The sequence below is a fragment of the Pelobates fuscus genome, chromosome 6 (assembly GCF_036172605.1).
Source record: "Pelobates fuscus isolate aPelFus1 chromosome 6, aPelFus1.pri, whole genome shotgun sequence".
In the NCBI taxonomy this organism is placed as follows: Eukaryota; Metazoa; Chordata; class Amphibia; order Anura; family Pelobatidae; genus Pelobates; species Pelobates fuscus.
Window position 1 is genome coordinate 140,444,336 of NC_086322.1, and position 20,524 is coordinate 140,464,859.

The 20,524-nt window shown below is 39.1% G+C and overlaps 1 protein-coding gene across 1 annotated transcript in view; it reads left to right on the plus strand.

Moving 5' to 3' along the window:
• LOC134566100 (collagen alpha-1(XXV) chain-like) overlaps positions 1-20,524 on the plus strand; it is a 230,484-nt gene that overhangs the window by 13,183 nt on the left and 196,777 nt on the right. The window lies entirely within an intron of this gene.

Here is a 20,524-nt window from a genome sequence, read left to right on the forward strand (position 1 = left end):
AGATCTTCCCTTCCAGAGACACAGGCACAGCTACTGTAGGCACCAATCCACCGAACCGGAGAAGCATATGAATGCCGTAAACAGCTGAACCGGAACCATACAAATGCTGTAAACAGCTGAATAGGAAAAAACATACAAATAGGTTTACACTCCTAGCAGTCAAACTGGAACAGCATACAGTACATCCCCCCAAGAACGAGACAAAGCTCTGTGTTGAGGGTCAAGCAGGAACAGACAGAGCTGTGGGTTTATTGTTCTTATATACACATTAGTACCACCCACAGGGTTTTGGAAAACAAACAATGTTGCAAAGGACTCCCATAACAAGCCAGGACCATCAAACTCCTTTCCCTCTGGCTTGTCATGCTCGGCTGTCCAGGGTATATACTGTGCCATATACCACCAGAGTGCCTGGTAGGCATCCTCCAGCCATAGCTCCTGCCATACCCGGTGCTCTAGTTCCTTCATCCATTCCTCCAGGGGCTGCTCTCCCAGGAAGGGCATCCGCAGGGCCACTTGCTTCTGCAACCACTGCTCTTCACTGGGGAGACTCTCACCCCGCTGGTATTGTACATTATCCAGGGCCTGGTACCAGATGCCTTTCCTTAATGCATCCCGGCCATCCAGGTCCTCCTCCTCGTATAACACTGCTGGTTCCATTCTGTTGTTTTTAGGGTCGCTGTACTGGGCATGCGTTGCCCCCAACTTGTAAATCCACAGAATGGTGTCTCCTGTAGCTGTCCTTCTGACTGTGGGAACGATCCCGCCGCTTGCCACCAATTGTAACGGCACCCCCAGGCATAAAAGGGGTTAACAGCCGTTTAGTAGATCTTCCCCTTCCAGAGACACAGGCACAGCTACTGCAGAACCCCAAACTCCCGAACAGGATACCAAGTAGCACTCCAAACTCCCGAACTGGAACCTCACGAATAGCTGCTAGCAGCTGAACAGGAAAAGCACCCAAGCGGCTTACACTCCTGGCAATCAGTCTCTAACAGCATACAGTAAATCCCCCCAAGAACGAGACAAAGCTCCGTGTTGAGGGTCAAGCAGTGAACAGACAGAGCTGTGGGTTTATTGTTCATATATACACATTAGTACCACCCACAGGGTTTTGGAAAACAACCAATAAACACGTACAATACACTCAGACACTCCCACACAAAATCCTCCCCTCTGCCTGTGATACAATTACCTTACACAATGGGTAATGTAATTATCACAAGCAGAGAAATACAGTTTTTCCACATTATTCATAACTTTAACAGTATGCATTTTCAGAATCAGCATACTCCAAATACAAACATACGTCAAAATCATACAAATTGGTCCAGTGGTTCAAAAGATAGATTGTAGTCCTTTGTGACCAAATGAAGCATGGCTTTTCTACCCAAAACCAGTTCCACAGAGTCTTCTATCCTGGAGGTAATTGGGAAGTAATCCAATTATCTCCAAGGACAGAGGCAAAACTTAATTAAGCACATGGCAGTAAAATACAATAAAATACACAAGGTTACACTTATTACATAAAATACAGACATGCAACATATTCCCAGATAGCTTAGGTCTGAGCACACATTATTACTGAATGGCGCTCAGACCATACACATACAGTTCAATTGCCATGGAGCCAAAGTCTTTCCCATAGTCTTTCATTATACGAATGGGCTCCATGGCATAGCTATCTTGGGTATCACCGCTCAAACAGCGCAAGCACCGAATGACCCTGCTTTCATGTCTTTGCAGGGGAAAATCAAGCGTTTCAACATTGGGCCATAGTCTAAAGGCAGCAGGCGGGCAACCAGGCTCCTCCAATGCACAGTGGCGAGATTGGTCTCGTCACAGTACCCTTTAGTTATCTAGCACATTTCTCTGTGACTCAGTCGGTTTGTGGATTTGGATGTGCTTGACATTTTGAGTTTGTTAATGTGCTTGGGATGTTTTTCTGTATGGCTACAAAGTTGCAGATGGAGGTCAGGATCAAATAAAAATTTTCTATGTAGGTCCAGCATGATTTGCGGCTTCAGGCCCATGAAGACTCTAATCCAGCACTGACCAAATCACTTAATATATCTTCTCCTAGCTTTTTATCACGTTCCATATAACTCATAAAATAACCAACACCGTGTATCCATTCACTCTGTCTTTATATTTCATCTCATTTGTCATTAGTTCCAGTATCCTAATACAGCCTGAGCTTGTCTTCTCTGCAAACGTTGTTCATCTGGAATCCTTTATGAAAAGCCTCACACATGGCCTTGATTGCACTATGAGTAAGGTAGCCAATGTCAGCTTCTTGTAATATGCACCATAGACATACTCACAAACCATTAAGGGACACATTAAGTGCACTGTAGTAGTTATGGTACTAGGTATACCCTGCTGCCCCCACCGTGGTAAGTAGTCAAACCAATTTAGAATGGTTTGACGTCTTATCTAGGGTTTGCAACGTCAAAAGAGAGCTGGAAGCAAGACATTTTATAAGTACAATATCCGATAAAATTACCTTTTAGGCAAAAAGATCCACATCCTTGTTTATTCTTACTGTAAAGAACCCTTTCCTCTACTGTATGCAAAAGTTCCTTTATTCAAGTCTTAAAAGATGACCTTTTCCTCTATGTGCAGTGCAGTATTACATATTGCATCACATTATAATAACTGTTATTCTTCTGTAATATTTTGTACTCTCATCAAGCTGAAACTAACTCCAAACTATGTTTGTGTGAGAACCAATGATTTTTTACCTTCATAGGACATTGCGATGTCTTGGATACAATGGCATACAACCTTTCATATAGTAGCAATATACAATCCTTACTATTATTATTATGACATAATAATTATTACATACTTTAAAACCAGTAGAAGCTACACATCATCTGCTTAGTTGATTTGATAGCATTATACACTTCATAGTAGCAGCAGTAGAGGGAAGGTGCTGAAAGAGTGTTAAATACAAAATTCAAATTCCAAACAAATGAAAACCACTGTTTATTAGATATACCCCAAACGAAAACCTTCATGCATATAATTCAGATTTTTTTATTTAGGGGTAATTGTAAAAACAACTTTCAAAACCTGCTGTTCTCTAGTCTGCAGCCTTTGCAAAACCTCCTCTTCTAGTCCTGCCCAATTCTTCTCTCACTGTCCAATCACAGACTTCCCAATGAAGCTCAATGAGAAGTCTTTGCAAGACAGGTGCTCTGGGCAATTGCTGCCTCTTGTGTTTAGCTCAGCTGAGCTAACCGAACCAGGAAGCAATACGGCCTGCTATCTGCTTGAATGTCAAAGGGGTATTACCAGGTCAATTCATAAAAGTGTCAATATCTATTGAAATCTGCACTTTTTGCTAAATTAAAAAAAAAAAAGAGGACAAACTCTTCATGCATAAAGCTTTTTAGCAAGCTAAAGTGCTTTAGTGGTCTGGAGTGTCCTTTTAAGTAAACAGGTACTAGGTATTATGATAGTGTGTGCTTTGCCTTTAGGACAAATAATGAAAGCATTGCAGATACAAGCAGGATAATAAAATGCATTAAAGCTGCTTTTGCTGTAAGGAAATAAACATTAAATGCATACCATTGCTAAGTCTTTTTTTGCAAGTTTCTGCGTAGTTGGATGCAAATATGTTTTTTACATTAACTGTTTGATGACTTTAATCTCTGTGTCCGTCCACTGTGACTGTAAATTCTCCAGAGTATAAGTATCCATGCCTTATCCCATCACACGCAACGCACACGCAGGCGTCAGTATGTCAGCATCCCTGGGCCTTCGCCAAAATAGTGCTTGGTTCTTTGTGATGTGAGCATGTAGATTAATGTCCTGTCTGGAACATTAGTCTTAAATGGGATTACAGCTAATGTAAGGCGGACAAAAGCGTGCACGTGTGGAAATAGTTTTCTTTAAGGTTCGGATAAGGGACCAGGAGAAACGAGAGAAGAGATCATTCTTAGACATGTTCTATAGGGCAGATTAAAATCACATCAGTGGTCACTTTGAATCCAACTGCAGGTTGCCTAAAATTCTTGCGTATTTCACTGTGTAGTGTAACATGAGGCAGTCACAGGAGAGAATTCCCTGGGCAGACTCTTGTTTAGACCAGTTATTTACTCTTTGAAATGCCCTATATATCAACGAGGAACGTTTTATATTGCAGACTACAGAATAGCAGTACTGGACGCCATCATTTTACTGATAGAATCCTGCCAGTCACTTTATAACTGTTCATTTCCATTTCTTACAATGCTTCATTTCCCAAGAATAGAGAATATTAATTTTTTTGTCGCACGTCATTACTGATCACAACAATATATTTGATATACCTCTGAGCTATTTGTGTAAAATTGAATCCAGAGATATAAGGCAGAATCATAATAGACCTCTTACTTTAACAGCTCTATGTACTGAGGCATGATCATGTGCTATTTGTAGGTGTGTGTAAATACCTATATATAAATATGTACACATAATGGTAGACAGTTCCAGTAAATGTATTTATATTTTATCGCAGTGTGTGTTTATGTAACTATATGCATATATTCAGAATCTGTATATCAACAAGTAATATTCATACATTCCTCTGGAATAGCCTGCCTACCGCCACCAGACTCTCCCCTAGTCTTAAATCTTTAAATAGTGCCTTAAATCCAATCTCTTTAGGAAAGCTTATGGCCTCCCAGAGTAACCTCTACCTCACATACCTGTCCCTTGCTCTCTCCTAAAGGGCAGCACTCTACTCACTCCTCCAGCTCTGGTTTACTCCCACCTTGTTTGATTGCTATTCTCCTGTCCTATTATACCCGACCTAGTCTAGACTGTAAGCTGGTTTGAGCAGGGTCCTCTTCAACCTATCGTTCCTGTAAGTTTTTGTAATTATCTCATTTATTATTAAATCTCCCCCTCCAATAATATTGTAAAGCGCTTTGGAATTTGTTTTCGCTATATAAATTCCAATAATAATTATAATAATTATAATATTATATTTCTAGTGTATGCCTTTCTTGGTAAGCGTGTCTTCAAGTACTGTCTCCTGTGTGAAGTAAATGTGTACATTTGTGTAAGTAATGTGTGGAAACCTGAAACTAACTCCAAACTATGTTTTTGTGAAACCCAATGATTTTTTACCTTCATAGGACATTGTGATGTCTACTGCATGTGTGCAAGTAGTGTGTATCTCTCTAACACCTGAGCAGTAGTTGAAACAGATATAATTGAAGTGTTCTTTAAATATTTCTTCCCAATGCTTGTCCACATATAAGGAAATAGGTATAGATCAGTAAATAATAGTGCAATATATATATGTAATAATATTACAAAATGGAAAAAAAAGAGAATGTCGCACTTACACAGATCAGCGCCTGCATTTGTGTACATTTTGCATATAGGTTTCTGTATGTAAAAAGGGGATAGAATGGAGCGTGGATGCTGAAAGAACCACGTGTGGAACTTAGGTGTTCTTCTGGAAATTGCATGAAATTCTCTTACCTCAGACACCAAGCAAATATTTACTTATAGGAAAGTATGTAAGAGCTGACATCACCAGCAGAAAAAACAAGTTCAGAGGCAAGGGAGCCATTCAGGGACAGCTGTTTACTAGATCTGTGTACAATAGATGGTTGTTTGTCAATTTCTCAATATATATTTCATATGTCGCACTTGAAAACCCATCTCTACTGAAAGCAATGACTTTTGCATAAGGACAGTTGCACAATGTAGACAGGGTACCCTCTGTTGTACATTTAATTATCTTGATACTCAGTGGAATGCTGGGATTTGTGGCTTGAACCCTGATGTATTGGAGTCTCATGGTTTGTGTTCATAGTGTCTACCAGATGTCACTAGATGTGTTATGTGAATCAGAGAGATGCTAGACTGTGCTCATATTTAACATGAGCCACCAGCTGTTTAGTGCTATGTAATATTGAAATTTGCTATTTTGGCTCATATGTGGAATCAAGCTATAATAATATAAAGGAACACACCCAACCAGAAAACAATCAACAGCTTTATTGTAAACATTTAATACATATCACAAAACCTAGCAAAAAAACGAAATATGAAAAGCCAACCCCTCTGGATTACAATATTGAATATACTAGTTCTTCCAATGCCCTTGAGGCTGATTTAAATAAAAAAAATGTGCCTCTACAAAACGTGATAGCATTCAGATCATGTATTAGCTGCCCTGTGATCAAGCTAGGCATTCAACTTGAGAATTGTATTGTATGGTTTCGAAAAATAGTTATTAATAAAGGAATACTATAGCGGTAGGAATACAGATATGTATTCCTAATGTTATAGTTCTCTAGTCACCGTGTAGGTGGTCAGGCCAGCGATGCCAGGTTAAATACATTTTACATACCTTTTCTCCCTCACAGCACTGGTATTGTCAGGGGAGCTCCGCCTTTTTGGCTGAGATCAATGATCTAAGCCAACCCAATGCTCTTCCATAGGAAAATATTTGGAGGTTAGTGTGATTGTGCCACAAAACATAGTGTTGTGCCAATCAGGTGGTCTATCTGAGATCATCTGACTGAAATAGCAGCGTTATTTTAACTTTTCTCCCTCACAGCACTGGTCTCATCTGGGGAGCTCTGCCTCTTTGGCTGAGATCAATGATCAATGATCTCAGCCAATCCAATGCTGTGCCATAGGAAAACATTTGGAGGCTAGTGCAAATGTGTCACAAAACACCGTGCTGTGCCAATCAGGTGGTTTTTCTGAGATCATCTGACTAAAATAACCTTGCGATTAAAATTGCCGCACAAATGAAGTGGTCTGGTTGCCGATATTGTTCCTTTAAATGTGTAACTTTCTTAATGTGTCCTGTGACAGATTGCTGTGACGAAATCCAATCATTATGTATATTCTACATTTCTGTGATGATTGCTTCACTTCTTCAAAATCACTCTTAAATCTCATAAATTTCTAGTAATTAGAGTTGATTTTGAATGAAAAATAGTCTAAAGATGATAGTTTTGATTCAAACTAATGAACATTCTGGCAGTAATTCCTAAAGGAAAAAGAAAACCTCACATTGTTGATTAATCAATCCTAAAACTACCTGTGTTAAACCAAAGCAGAATATTTCCATAATTAAAGATTTACTCCAATTTAGCTCAGCTCGGCCAGTGTTGATAGGAGCTTCAGTCTGCATCTCGTTCCCGTACACCTTCTTCCATGTAATCATGTGGATCTGCATGTGCACACACTTACATGGAAACAGGTAATAATTTACTATAATAAAGTATCATTGTACACAATCGGTTTCATTAAATTCTTGACATAAGTGTATTCAGCATAGCAGTTCTACTTGCAATTGCCGTATAATTGCCTCAACAAATAGACCACTCTTTCCTTTCCTCTATAGACTGGTTAACGATAAAATATTATCTGGTAAGTGCTTTATTGTTGTGAGCAAATTGCTGCAAAAATCAGAATTTTCTTTGTCTTTACCTAATGACAACTCTTTTGTAATCACAGTAAGATGTATGAAAAAGCTCTTAGAACAGACTGGTTTTCTAACCATCACTATTAGTGAAGTAAACTGACACAGTGTATTTTACAGCACAGTTGATAAATGCTTTCTAAGAACGCAAAAGGAAAGGTAAAGGTTCTTTGTAAATCTTTAAAGACAGCTCATCTTTCCATGCGTCATAATATGGGTCACTAAAGAAGGTGACTATCACAAACAATTTCTCGGTTTGAGAATGTGTTTTGCAATGTATTGTCATTTGGTAGCAAATGTTTCATCTATGTGACAAGGCTCAGTGGTAGGTATATAAATTTGAATCATTGCGTTTGTCTGCTGTGCTACCTGTTGTCAGCATCAGCCAGTCATCTATCCATTTAATCAAAAGTACGATAGTAAGAAATAGTGTGCTGTACACTAGCCAGATCAATAAATATGATTAAAAAGAAAGTGACAAGGTGACAACTTAATTCTGTATATTGATTTTGCTGTTGTTACTCATGTGTTGTCACTCATCATTTTAAAGGAGAATAACAGCATTTTTCTTATATATAAATATTTGTATATTTTTTAGAGATGCATATATAAATATTCTCATTACAGAAATTAGGAACTGCGGTTTGTTTTGTACATGATGAGGGATACACTTGTCGCTTGCTGCAGTTATATATTGCTCAGAAAGTTTTCCAAATATTAGGCAAACTGTTTCCCCTAAAAAATTTAAAAGTTAAAACCAAACATCCACCAGTCAAAAATCTGCTCTTAACAATACAACATAAGATGTTACCATAATCATCAAGTGTGGATATGTAAAATGCCCATGTCAGGCAACAAAGTATATACACAAAATAATACTTTGTTAATTAACAACATCTAATAATTAAACAATTATGACCAACATGCTGAAACATGGCTGAGGGACTTTTTTATACACACTAAAACAGCATAATGCCCCTCTTCTTCATCCCTAAAGCATTTGGGAATATATTAATAATGTATCCGTATAGTCCTGCTATTCCTAATACACATTATGGGATTCCTCATTACTTCTTATCCCAAACCTCTTACCCCCCTCAGTATATTACCATGTATATCAAGTCTGGTTTAAAGTATATTAGAAGACATCCTTTCCCGTAGTGGCTAGGGATCCATTAGACCTATTCACCAATCAATTGAAAGGCTTCCATCTAAAATGTAACATTTTCTACCAGCCCAGCAATAAGTTATGGAAAATACAAAAGTAAAGTGATTACTGCTTTCATGTCTGTTTTTATACCTTAAAATAGACTTGGTCCATAAACAAACTATTATAATACAATGTAACAACAACAACAACAACAACAACACAACAACAACTAATAATCGCTCCACAAACAAACACACAAACAATGTCCTAGACGAATTAAAACACACTAGAAAACATGCAATGGAAGAAGGGATATTAATCATTCACTGTGCTCTAACTAATATATTCTTTACATTATGCTCCTACGCAGGGTATAGAGAAAGAGAGTGCAGAGAGTGTCACCTGCCAATTAATACTGATTAAACCTGGTATGAGTTGATATGCGGAATAATGCAGAAATATAAATTTCTGTTTATCAGACCAACTCAGACTGGAAGGATCGTGGGCATCTGACACAGCAGAGTAAGAGTCAAACCATTTGTAATCAGTTTGACAGATTTACAACATACGGCATCTGGCGACTTCTGGCACCATAACCACTACAGCGTGCCACAGTGGTGATGGTGCCCGACATGTCACTTTAACTAAAGATAGTGTGAATGATCTTTTCCACTCCCACTGCAGCTTGATCTTCAATAAATATACATTCCGAAGCATCATGCATTTCCTTTTTAGAGTTAGAGCTCTTTTTTATCTTTTCAGTGATAAATCTTTCATATCAATAAGCTTGATTTGATAGAAATGATGTAAACCGTGCCACTTCTCAAATAAACCTTTTGCCGGCACTGTCTGGGATATGCTGCCAGAATCTTTTCTTGTGAATATGAATTTGTCAAACCATTAAGATATAAAACCAAAGGTCAGTACAGATGATCTAGATTAAAAAAAATTAAAATAATAAGCAATTTTTATAGCTTACAGCAGCGAGGCTTTCTCATCCTTACTTATCCATACAATCGCAGATTTGTTTATTTTTTCCTTAAATTGTTAAGGTAAGTGAACTCTCTGATGTTTAGTGAAAAGTCGTTTGAAGTTCCATGACTCATCAATTTGAAGGAAAACAGTTCCCTTCCTTTTACTTATGGTGAGCAGCTGCATTGCACATGCATGCTCTGTAGAAGCTGCACCGGTCCTTGCAGTGTTCTAGTGAGCCTACCACTAGTTAACGCCTTCATTCAAACATGGCGTGTCATTCGATCCAGCAGTTAAGGAGTTAGCGAAGCAATATAACTTACTGCTACATGTGATACTAATAGATATGCACACTTACGTCCCATTTGGGAGGAATGACAAGGCATTTCAGCCAATACTTGAGAACACATTGTATGGAAAACCCTGATTTGTAATCTGTTGAAGAACCAGTCAACCTGGTTTGCTTTTAAAATTAATTCTCTTAGTGATGTCCAAATAGTTTAAACTGATTTGTTACAAGCTACGATTTCAAACTATAGAAAGTGAAACTTAGTTCTAGTGTCCAAACAAATTTGCAGAATCTAAGGAAACCACGTACCGGTTTAATGGAAGTAAAAGCTGTATCCAATTTCTTGATTAAGTTGTTATGTCACTTTTTAAACATGTTTCCTTAATTTTCGTCTTCTCCTGCTAAAATGATGTGCTCTCAGAATTTATCTCAGTGTTAGATCTGCAAAGAATCTGTTGAAAGCATGGCGTATCATCACATTCTTATCAGCAGTGGACATTAGTGTATTTTCGAACATGCCTTTTAGACACTGTTTTGATAAATGTTAATCACTCAATGTAAGAATGACATTGGCTAATAATAGTCTTTACAGGGTAACAAGACTATAGATATTTATTCTTTTGGGCATATGGATGCCTGTTAAACAACACTTGTTTCTGTCAAACGGCAGATAGCCTCTCAAATCATCATTTTTTTCCACGTTTCTTTTGGCGCGCAAGTATTTGCTCTTTGACAAAACTGCAGTGTTCTCTTAACTGGGTTACAGAAGTCACAAAAGGGTTGCTCACTTGTATGTCGCATTGTGTTCAGATACACTAATCTTTTTGTTGCCTCAAGATTGGTTACCTCTGTCTAAACCCTGTGAAGATTCTATGAAAAAAAAACTGTCTTGAGAGGGACGTTTTGTGTTAGACAAACCCCAGTTCAAAACCTGTGAAATGCTTAAAGAGGGACGGGAGTGAATTTTTAGGCAGAATGCCTAGGAGGTCTTTTGCAGGGCATATAGTAAGGCAGCAGTTTTTTTTTTTTTCAATTGGGACCAATGATATCTGCAAAAAGTCCAGTTCGAGCATCTTTCTCTCTGTGGGTCAGCAATGTTGGTGCATGATGAGAACACACACACATTTATATATGGGCCCAGCAGGGAAGAAGTTTACTCCATCTCTATCTCCCTTTTATGATTTGTGATGGTGGGAGGTTGACTGCCCCTATTATAATGTGCACTTAAGGTTTTAGTAAACCATCAGAGCTGTCAAATAGAGCATTGCTATCTTATGGTCCTCTTCAAACTCAACTGAATGCTTTGGATGTAGTAAATGCTGGATCCTTACCCCTTACCAGTACATAATGAATCCAACAACTCGTAGCTTCAGGACATATTCATATTTAATAAGAGAACTGGGAAACGGAGGTTTTATACACTAAACAGTAAAACTCAACTGGAAGAAAGCCTCCAACATATCAGAATTGTATGTCCATTTTATTTACGCCATGGTTTGCAAACAAGTTGTCAACAGCTAAAAACTCATGGTTAAGTGAATCAAGACCCGAGCCTAAATACAAAAGTCAGGATTATATAAATGTTTCCATTTTGTAACAATTTACAATACGGAAAACACACAGCCATGTTCAGTCCATTTTTGGAGAGTGGCAAGGCTTAGTGCTGAAAGAGAATGATATATAAAATACAGACGGTCCTTGCACTCACGCTTATTAGAAGTGTACGCCGGGTGCTAGTAATCCAGGGGTAAATATGTAGATCTCAGGTAGTGATCAGCACACATGGTCTTGTAAAGTTAAAAGTCCAAAGTTTATTTTAAATCCATTAAAATACGATCAACGTTTCAGTCCCCACTGGGACTTTCATCAGGATCAGATATATATATATATGAAAATAGATTTTCCTCACCCCTCCTGGGTGGTATGTTTATTCTTCATTCTCGGGTCCTATACCAGAGGCCTGGGAGTTTGAGGGTTCTGCGCAGTATCTTACCTGTTCCTAGAACTGCACTCTTCTGGACAGTGATCTCAGATGTCCAACCTGGAATCAGTTGAAGCCACTCCCCCAACTTGGAAGTCACAGCCCTGAGTGCTCCTATCTAGTTCTTCTTTCAGTCCTTGGTTTTTGTCCACCTTCTCGTGTTCTTCCTAATGTTATAGTGATATCCACCACAACTGCAGTCTTTCGTTCCTTGTCTACCACCACGATGTCTGGTTGGTTGGCCAACACTTGCTTGTGTGTCTGGATCTTAAAATCCCACAGGATCTTAGCCCTGTCATTCTCAACTACCGTTCGTGGTATCTCCCATCTGGGCTTAGGAAGGTCCAATCCATATGTTTCGGTACACAATCCCAGCAACCTGGTTGTGTCTCTCCGTGTATGCTGTTCCTGCTTACATCTTGCTCTTGCATCTTGCTACTAGGTGCTGAACTGTCTCAGAGGCCTCTTTGCACAGTCTGCACCTTGGGTCTTGCCTGGTGTGGTAGACTCCAGCTTCTATTGATCTGGTGCTGAGTACCTGCGTCTGTGCTGCTTGGATTAGTGCCTCAGTGCTGTCTTTCAGTCCTGCCTTTTCCAACCACTGGTAGGACTTTGTCATGTGAGCTACATTCAGTCGGTGGTACACCCCATGAAGAGGTTTGGCTTGCCAAGGAACCTCCTCTTTTTCTGCATCCTTGATCTGTGGAAGTTTCAGGCACTCCCTTAGCAGTTCATCTTTGGGAGCCATCTTCGTGATGTACTTGTAGATGCTCTGTGTTTCATCCAGGACTGTGGCCTTCCGGAAGGTGTACAGTCTCTGGGTGCTGGATTTCGGGTGGAATCCTGGTCTTGAGATCCATGGTGACCAGTTCTTCTTATGTCCAGGTTATTATTCCAGCTGGGTACCTGATGACCAGTAGGGCATATGTGTTGATGGTTTGGATCTTGTTCTTGTCATTGAGCTGGGACTTCAGGACCTGTCTGACTCTTTGGAGGTACTTGGATGTTTCTATCCTCCTTGCCTCTTCCTTGTGGTTGCCATACGTTTGTGGTACCCCCAGGTACTAGTAGCTGTTCTCTACATCTCTACATCTTCTATTTGGCCTTCTGGAACTTCACCACCTTCTGTCCTGATCATCTTCCCTCTTTTTGCTATTATCCGCCCGCATTTCTCTAGTCCGAACGACATTCCGATGTCCTTGCTGTATATCCTAGTTAGATGGATCAGCGAGTCAATTTCTCGCTCATTTTTGAAATACAGCTTGATGTCATCCATGCAGAGTAGGTGGCTGATGGTAGCTCCACTCTTGAACCTTTACCGTATCCACTCTTCTTGATGATCTGGCTAAAGGGTTTGAGGCGTATGCAGAACAGCATTGGGGATAGCGCATCACCTCAGTACATGCCACATTTAATGTTCACTTGAACTATTGTCCTGGAATTGGTTTCTAGAGTTGTTTTCCACTTGCCCATCGAGTTCTTGATGAAGGCTCTTATTGTCTTGCTGATCTTGTAGAGAGACAAGCATTCCAGTATCCATGTGTGTGGCATTGTGTCATAGGCTTTCTTGTAGTCAATCCAGGCCGTATATATATATATATATATATATATATATATGGTATTTACATTTTAGAATGGACTTACTGAATGCCATAGATGTCTTCCTGTACAGAGTTCATCATTTATAGGACTCTTACCATGTGTACAATATTTTATAGTACCATTTAAACAGTGATATCAAATATAAGGCAAGAACAGACTGCTCTGCTGTTGTTTTTCAGTTAGTTTGTATTTCATTTAAACATTTTTATTTGAAAAGGGCATAGTGTGACAATATAATAACAGTAGCACAATATTGTTCATTAAAATGTGTAACAACACATCAGCAAACAGCAGAAGTTGGACTAATGATAATAGTAGAAGTTGTCAAGGTAACATGCAATCCTGTTTCATATTTTTCACTTCACAAAATGCTAGATTATAACAAAGACAGCCAATTATCATAGCACAAAGAATAAAACATATAATAATAATAATACAGTAACAAAACGCAATAACAAACCAAGTCTTCACTGCCTTATACAACTCTTCAAGTACAGTATCCATATACACCAGCATCAATAAAAATAAGTTGTCATTCACATAGGGATTGAAATGTTTGCTGATTAAATTATTGTAGAAAGGGATATAAAGCAAGGGTGATATACCAACCATCACTTTTGCAGAGTGCCATGCTTTGAATTTCAAGGACTTTTTAATTTCTAATTGCAAAGTATTGTCAAGGGTGAGTTGTTTTGTAATTTGTATTATTGAAGTGACTGGGTGGATAGACATTGATGGATCAAGAAGACGGGACATTCTGCATAAAAAAAGAACAATTGTAGTGTTAAGAGAAAAACGTGTTATAATACAAACAAATAAATGAAACAAGCCTTAAGTAACACAAAGCAGAGTATACATGTGCACAGATCCAAGTTCTCTATTTAAAGGGACGCTTCAAACACCGTAATCACTGGAGCATGCTGTAGTTGTTATGGTGCCTGACGCCATCTCGTTGGCTTAGAATGATTAGCTGACTCTGCATGATAGGTGGCTGAAGTTACTAGCAGGAGCATCCGGCTCTAACTATCAGAAGTGACTGGTACTATATGAACCCCAGGTAAGAAGTCAAACCATTTGCTTCTATCTGACTTCTTACCTGAGGTTCACAGGGGTACTTATAGCATCACAACCACTACAGCGCGCTGTGTTGGTCATGGGGCTTGGAGTGTTTCTTTAAATAGTTTAAAAGTTGCCCCTGTGTTTAAATACATTGCACATGCACAAATAATGCTTTCAAATTAATATCTTACACAAAAAATGCTAAAAAATAGTAAAGCCACTCACTTTTAACGTGCTAGTATTTCCCGGGTTTCCATCTTTTTAGCCTTTGCCATTTTCATTACCCAGTCCCATTGTCCCCCATTTCACCTTTATATTTCTCTTTCATAACTTCCTAAATATTTCTCTTTTTTTCTTGTTGACCCTTCTCCTCTATTTCCCTCTCTCTTACTCAGTTCCTCTCTCTTAGCCTCTCCTGTTTGACTTTCGTTGCCTAGGCCTATTTCCCATCTGTGACGGAGCTCCAGTACTCCAACCGAGTACCTCCACCAAGACTGCTTTCACGTAGCTATCAGGGACCATAGAGCACTCAGACCCAGTCACCGAGGCTTGATTGGGATCACTAAGGGCCTTTTCCACCGTGGACAAACCCTAGATGACACTTGGTGAAGGTTAAAACAGCAACTAACTTTACTAGACATAGCATATTTATGCCCCCAATAGCCTCATTTACATACAATAGGGTGCATAGAGTATTATAGTACAAGGAAGGGTGGGGTCAGACAATAGCAAGGGCTGATGGGAGATGAAGGAGGGACAGGGCAGCTAGTTTAAACTGATCTGGCTGTGTCCCTGGGACAACGACCTCCTTGGGAAACAATAGGACAGGAAAAAAGGGGAGGGGGAAAGGCACAAATAATCAATACATTCAAAATACTCTGCACCAATACCGGGCACAGGGTGACCAAAACACAAGAGGAATCTGAGGACCATAATAGTCTTCCATCCCCAATGACGGTGACTACCGTCACACCATCCTACGCCCATTCCAAGACATTATCTATCCATCATCTTCCCGCCTGTGACCATTTTATACCAGAAATAGCTGGGTGATAAGGAAACTTGAAAAGATTCTGTCTCATTCAAGGCTTAAATAGCAATGATGTGATTTTTGGGCCGTGTCTTGCATTTAAGATGATACTGGCTCAGCATTTTCATAGTAATAAATAAAAACTCAGGCAATGAGAGTGACACTGTGCCTAGTACTTCAGCATTGTTATAAGTTAATACAGCCATGTTTTGAGCTAATATGGTCACTAAATCAAAATCTATTCAACATCATTTTAGGCTATGCTGTGCCTTAATCAAAGTCCTCAATGTTATATGTAATGATACTGTCTAAAGAAAACAAGTCTAAAGCAGAATCCTTTGCATCATAAATTATTCCATTGTTGAAGAGACGCCTAAGTACTTCTTGTAACTACAAATATAATATTGTAACTTTGTGTTTAATCAATAACTTCCCATCTCCCCCTAACAAAATAGCAAGTGATCTTTGAATGTTCCTTTATAGATCAGCAGATCGGCCTTGGGTATATTGTTGTGTACAGTATATCTCCAGGAGAATGTCAATACAGCAGGCATTGTCTAAAGAAAGTGTTTTAATTTATGCTTTGTTTACACTATAAACTATAGCAAGAATGGCTCAAGATTCATAATCTATATAGCGTTGAGTAAAAGCAGCAGGGAGTGGATATGACTACACAATTTATCAAAAAGGGAAGTTTTTTTTTTTTAACAAACAATGATAAACCATGACAAGAGATTGGAGTATGTGACTGAACTGTGAAAGACATTGCTGCAATGTTAATAAAAATTGTCATACCGAACTGGAGTAGTAGATGCAAGGAATAACCTTCCAGCGGCGGTAGCAGGAGTTTAGTAGATAATTTAAATGTGCATAGCAGAAACCATAGGTATTCATAGGAAAATGTTTCCACTATGTAAATAACAATAATAATAGTAAAATGACAAATGTACTCTAATATACATAGACAGATATGTGTGTATATGTACGTATATATAACCATGGTAATACTTAAACATTACATGCACTTCCTAAAGAGAAACTATTAACCTATTTTAATGCTTTTAAAGAGAGAAACAAACTAGAGGTGGACCTTTTTCTAGTCTCTGTATTGTTGAAATTCTAGATTATAACACAATTCTCTGTGAAAAACATTTTATTACCACAGTAAACCATCTTTATTAGTATTAGGTAATATAAGTAAATTCCCCGCTTAGTTATTCTAGTTTAGCAGATCTGGTTTGAGACTTAAACTCTGCATTTTAAATGAAACATGGTAGCATTAAGGTTTATGTAATATGATAACACATTTCTGTCATACAGCATACACTAGTTTTTTTTTACTTGGCTATATTATACTATACACTTACGGGGTCATTCACTAAAGTAAGAATTCAAGGTGAATTTCAAATTTAAAACTACACTATCTTGTTAGGAATACAAAAATATCTCTCCGATTCCAAAGCTAAAGTCCCTCAGAGCTGGATCGGGCTCATCCTCTGCTAATGTCAGCTGATGAGGTTGGGCCTCATCGGCTGACCTTTGGGGTTTTTGAACATGCTGGACATCCTCATGCAAAATGTGAGTGTGTCCAGCGTTGTTTCACAGAATCAAATCATCTCTAGTGGCTTTCTGGTCCCACTAGAGGCAGTCTTAACACTGTAATGTAAACATTGCAGTTTAGCTAAGTGAACAAGGGACTCTGCACCCATATCACTTTAATTATATGAAATGGTCTGGGTGCCTATAGTGTCCCTTTCAGGTAAAAAAAAGCCAAACTGGAAGAAATATCTAAGTCAACTATGCTTTCAGTGCAGCTACTTTGGCCTTAAATGCTTAAATTCACTTTGAATTTTCACTATTTACTGAATATAACCTGGCATCTCTTGCTCCCTCCGTCTCCATCTCGTTTCAGAACACAGCTCTCAACAACTGCACACCACAATTAAAATTTTTACAGCTGGATCCATGTAACATTGTATACACGGTAATCTACACATGTCTGAGTGCAAATGACAGAGAGCGTTTACACAGTGCAAATGATGAACGACTTTTGCGTGGTATATAGAATACACATTTTGGAATTTTCCCCACAGTAAAAGACAGCGATAGCATGAAAACAGAGTAATATCTTATACATACTAAACAATTAGAATAACATGTTGTCACCTGCACAAGTCATAGACCTATACAATGAGGGACACTTAAACACATTAACCAACAGTGTGTGTGTATGCGCCCATCTGTCATGTCTGTCTAGCTATCTGTCTAGATCAGGGGTAGGCAAACTTTGGTACTTCAGATGTAGTGGACTATATCTCCCATAATATTCTTACAGCCATAATACTGACAGAGCATCATGTGAGGTGTAGTCCAAAACATCTGGAGTGCCGAATGTGGTGGATCGTCTGGCACCCCGACTGGGAGCCTCCGCCAATTGCTGCTTCCTAGTAGCATTGAGTACTATAAGGACCGCACCGGACACAATAAGCACCATAGCCCCTTCGCTGCCGCAGCTAGGCTGGGTTCTTGCTGTCCTCCACCCACCCTGGGCCTAAGACAAGGACCTCTACTCCTCCAGAGAGTATAGCAGGTATAGCTGTGTAGCCTTACAAGAGCTAGTGATTATAGCCAGTATAGCAATCTGAAGCAGGTATAGCTGGAATAGCTGGTATAGCTGTTCCCTAAAATCAGGAGATGTGGCTGCATGTTGAGGGTGAGGTGAACTGACTTTAATGGAACCACACTTGGCCTTTTATGACAATCCCCATGCAAGGGGTACTCCCATCTGGACCTGATGAAAGACTATAGTACAAAGTTACAGTCCAATGACAAAGTTTGTACAGGATACATAATCAAACAATCCCTCCCCTCTGCCTGGGAGATAATTGAGCCAGGAACTGTACTAACTCAATTATCTCCAGACAAAAGAAACACACATTTTTATAAAACCCCATAAGTACCTTTAAAACATACAAAACCCCCACAAAAGTTACATCCCCTGATAGCCCCGATCTGGGTGAACAGCATATCCAAATATCACCCAGATCGGTTCATGAATTTCCTGGAAGTCATCGTTTGGGCCAACCGCACGCATGTTCCAATGTCCAAAACAGTTCCATAGAATCGCAGCTAAGTGACGCTGGAGACTGACTGGGAACCGCGAAGTCTTTCTGCCGAAAACAGTTCCATAGAATCGCGGCTAAGTGCCGCTGGGGGACCGACCGGGAACTGCAAAGTTTTCATGCAGAAAATAGTTCCAGGGCATTTGTGGCCCCCTGAAGTCTATTTGCGGTTTTGGTCCATGTGAACGGCCACCAGTGAGCTAGCGTTCGGTTCGATGGAAAGCGCCGAACCAGGGGAACCAGGGGGAATAAAATATGGGTCTTTACAGTCGCTGACCTGGCCCATATGTTTTTGGCATGAAGTCTTCAAGAAGGCCCTTCCAAAAGCCTGCGGCAAGGTTCTGTTCGCCACACCAAAGGTTTCTTAGCCCTGGTCGAGATGTTTGTCTGGTCATCCATACACCCATCTCTCTGTTCGTATGTGTATTTAAATTAAAAATAGGCTGATTTTTACATATTTATTTTTGCCTTTTAACACAAAGCAAATGCCATTAACAGACGTTTAGGCCATGTGTTTGGAAAAGTCTAGCTTGTTTTTCCATTTTTCCACTAAATGTTAAAAAAATTCCTATACTAACTGGGTCCACCTAAACAAAAACGCTTATGGAGACCAACAAAATTAAATAGAATGATACATATGCTGCTATGCCCATCAAGCTTTCAAACTACACACAAAGAAAGCTATTGTCACTTCTGATACGTTTTCCGTATGGAGCCATATTTGTTCGTTTTATGTACGATTTTGTCAGGAAGAAATGTCAGAGAACATTAGAGTGAGAGTTAGTTCTTTTCCTCACAGAAACATTTACACATCATCACTAGGATCCCATTTAGCTTGCACAGTTTCAAACCTTAATGCTTTCATGTGGTAAAAACAATCGCACAATACACAATTGTGTGAATCCTTCGTGTCAGTCAGGGTTTATAGCAAAATAAGAAAATGAAACATGTTGGTTTATTTTCTCTATAATAAACTGGTGATTTAGCACTAATTAGGCTGGGAAATTACTGTGTATGATACACTAACCCAAAAGCTATTTAGGCCTATTTTACAAAAATGTTGTCTGCTAACTTCATATTACAGCATTATTTAGGGAATAAACACTATAGGTTTGTTCATGCGGCTCTATAAGGATTAGAGACACTCTATGAACCATAACCACGACAACATGGCAGCTACAGGTGGAAGGACTATAGCTTTGTCAAACTGTTTTCCAGCTTAAACTCTATTCTCAACAACTCTACTTTCCAGTGCCATAATAAAGAACGAATGCCTTCATTATCTGTACTTTTAGAATTGACTGTGAGAGCTGAGCTATAGCAGCATTTCATGGCATTCCGTCACTATCCTTTCCAATTTGCAGAGTCACCATTAAATATGCACTATAAGTTCAGAGGCAGAGGGGTTTTAATTGTTTTCTTCTAAGGCTCATTAACCCCTTAAGGACACATGACATGTCTGACACGTCATGATTCCCTTTTATTGCAGAAGTTTGGTCCTTAAGGGGTTAAAGTGATTTTGAAAAAAAATGGAGGGATTTAACCCAGAAACCTCATTGCACTACAATCAATAAAATCAACTGTAGTGGCTATGGTGCTTTGCGTTTTTCTTCATCACTTCTAGGTCATTATGTACTCATTTAAGAAGCGCCGATGTACTTTATAAACACATAACATAGAGTGAGTCATGAATTTCACCAAATATATCAAAATAGTCCCTTCACTTCTGAGAATCTGTGCACCATTATATTTAGTAGTTAATGAGTTGTGATATCATTCGAAGTCTGACTGTATATACATGTCATAATATAGGAGAATTTAAACATATCTGTTGAATTCCCACCAGATGGAAAAGAGGTCTGGAGCCCACATCAT